Source organism: Scylla paramamosain, chromosome 2 (assembly GCF_035594125.1).
Source record: "Scylla paramamosain isolate STU-SP2022 chromosome 2, ASM3559412v1, whole genome shotgun sequence".
Taxonomy (NCBI): Eukaryota; Metazoa; Arthropoda; class Malacostraca; order Decapoda; family Portunidae; genus Scylla; species Scylla paramamosain.
In genome coordinates this window covers 29154317-29157404 of record NC_087152.1, presented here as the reverse complement: position 1 = coordinate 29157404, position 3088 = coordinate 29154317, and the positions used below count along the sequence as shown (strand labels likewise).

Here is a 3088-nt window from a genome sequence, read left to right as displayed (position 1 = left end):
GAAGAAGAAGAAGATAAAGGAGAGGGAGGAGACGACACTGCACCTCATCACACACCAAAGTGAAGACCAAGAGGAACTCCTCCTCCTCCTCCTCCTCCTCCTCCTCCTCCTCTATTCCATTTCGTTCCCTGGGCCGCGGCGCTTCCTCTGTACAGATGCGGTGAGGTGAGAGTTGAGGCGGGAGGCTGGCGAAGTTGAGGACACGAGGAGTGGAGGAGGGAAAGAGGAAGGGAATCTTGTTCTTTCTCCCTTTATTTATTTATTTTACTTTTTTTTTACACTCAACACCTATTCCCCCTTCTCTCTCTCTCTCTCTCTCTCTCTCTCTCTCTCTCTCTCTCTCTCTCTCTCTCTCTCTCTCTCTCTCTCTCTCTCTCTCTCTCTCTCTCTCTCTCTCTCTCTCTCTCTCTCTCTCTGGCACACTGACTGATGGACGTAAGAATCAGTTGTTAAGGTTCACACGCTCCACTCCATTTGTTCCAGTTGTTCATCTAAGTCCCTGTTGTGGAGAGCTTGTGGTGTGTGGGTGGAAGAAGACGTGTGTTGGGCCCACGAAGTCTCTCATTCACACAAGGTCTCTACCGCATTATGTTGCAGTATTGTTGTTTTTCCCCTTCTTTATTTCCTAGTAATGATCTCGCTTGCTTCCATAGTCATTCGTCATTGTCATCATCATCATCATCATCATCATCATCATCATCATCATCATCATCATCATCATCATCATCATCATCATCATTTTTCATCACTGTTTGCTTGATCCACTTTCGTGTTTACAGTTATAGGTACACACTTTCCTTCAGGATTTGGATTTGTATGTTCAAACTTGAAAGCCACCCTTGAGTATACACACACACACACACACACACACACACACACACACACACACACACACACACACACACACACACACACACACACACACACACACACACACACACACACACACACACACACACACACACACAAACACACACACTATCTCTCTCTCTCTCTCTCTCTCTCTCTCTCTCTCTCTCTCTCTCTCTCTCTCTCTCTCTCTCTCTCTCTCTCTCTCTCTCTCTCTCTCTCTCTCTCTCTCTCATTTTACCTCTAACACATATATAATTATTTATTTTTTTTCATGTCGAATATTATTTTCTTTGGAATCATTTCTGTATGCCATTTATTAATCAAGTTACATGTAAATTTTCAATTTCACTTGATTCGTAGGAGCAAATTTCGTGTCCTCAGATGCACACACAGTTTTGAGATTCACTGACAGCATAACTCCATGTGTTCCTTCCGTTCATCGAGGTAATGAGCTTTTAGGTCAAACAAGTGGATGGCTTACTGTTGTCTTCTGTTCCTCCGGAGTTCATAGTTTTTCATTAAGTCACACTTGGTAGTAGAGTAGAGTAGAGTAGGAGAATGTCAGGTGTTATCTGTACCACGGGGTACAGAGGTCGTAACAGGACCTCCCAGGCTCTGGTAATGAGACTCGTGTCGTCAACAGGTTACCCAAACGAGCACATTAATTTTCACGTATTCCATCCACCTCCTGCTGTCCTTGAGCACCTCTTACCTTCCTCTCGCTCTCCTCATTCTCCTCCTTCACTCTTTTACTGTGCCTCCTATTCCGCCTCCTACTTTTCTGTTTCACCTCTTAGTCTTGTCTCGCTCTCTTTCACTTCCTTCCCTGTTCCTCATTCCCTCTCTTTCTCCGTCCGTGCCCCCCTCCCCAAACTCGTCTACCCCACGTTGTCCACACAAAAAAAGGGTGAGCATTAAACTTTTACACCAAAAGTTATCAGCATTAGGTGTTGCTCGTGGAATGCAGACGATGTTCCCTTTGTGTCTCCTTAACTCGCCTTTCCTCTTTCGTCGCCCTCCTGTTTGGGGCTGAGGGTTGGAGGCGTCTCTCTTTCTCTCTCTCTCACTCTTTTTTTCTTTCAGTCTTTCCACTTTCCACCTGACTCATTAACTCACCATGGACTCCTCCTCCTCCTGCTTCCTCTTCCTTCCCATCTTGCCACTGAAAACTCTGTTACTTTCTCACACTTCCACATTTTTTTTCTCTCTTTCATGGAATATTGTAGTTATGCACAAAGCTCACCTTCCTTAATTTTTTCTTTTGTCATGAAACTTCTTAGCTATGTACGCACTTATCCACCTTGTCCTCGTCCTCTGCCTTGACCTCTTCGCCCTCGTCCGCGTTCTCGTCGTCGTCCTCTGTTGTTTCAATCATTGCACTGTTATGGTCTCTCCAGGGAAAACACTCGCAGTATTGGAGAGAATGAACAAATAAGAGACGCGTTTCGGACTCTTTCATGGACTGCTGAGCGAGACTTAACCGAGCACTGATCATCAACACCTCACTCATTCCTCGCTGCCTCGCTCACCTCGTCTCTTCATCGTCACTTCCGAAACAGAGACTGTGAGATAGAGGGGAAAAATAAACTTAGATATACTTTGAAAACTACTACTTTACACACGCACGCACACGCACACGCATGTACACACACACACACACACACACACACACACACACACACACACACACACACACACACACACACACACACACACACACACACACGTGCAATTACTTTGTTTCTCTTCTTTGTCCTCTTTCATTCTTTTTTTTTTTCATTTTGTCTTTTCTTTCGTTTACCTTCATGTTTTCAGTTCTGTTTGCTTTGATTTTACACTTAAATTGTTTTCTCCTCCGTTTCTTTCATGTTGCACTTTTTTTTCAGTCCTATTCTTTTTTTCATTTTGCTCATAATTCACTCATCTATTTGTTTCTTTTCATTTACTTCGTTCCTAATATTTCCGTCTCTCCAATCATTTTGCCAGCGTTTAATAAATTCACTTTTTTCCCACTTTTTTCCTTTCTATTATTAGTTCTTTTATTTAAACTTTCGCTCTTGAGGCCAGGGCGGGCGTGTCAATATAGGTCAGATCACCACCACCATTGTTCGTTATCTAAACACTCGCTAGCTGGCGGGGGAACTTAATAGAGGTGACAGAGGGAAGAGGACCCGTGGGACGCGGGCTCCACCCTGACGCCTCCTGAGAGTGAAATTAAGTCCTCAGGGTCAGGGTT

The 3088-nt window shown here is 44.3% G+C and overlaps 1 protein-coding gene across 1 annotated transcript in view; it reads right to left on the bottom strand.

The window, feature by feature from the left end:
- Positions 1 to 311: 311 nt before the first annotated feature.
- The window catches only part of LOC135112711 (uncharacterized), a 231195-nt gene continuing 228418 nt past the window's right edge, over positions 312 to 3088 (bottom strand). Inside the window, exon 8 of the mRNA XM_064027450.1 lies at positions 312 to 3088. This exon is cut by the window's right edge and continues 526 nt beyond it. The gene's annotated coding sequence lies outside the window, so the exon portion shown is untranslated.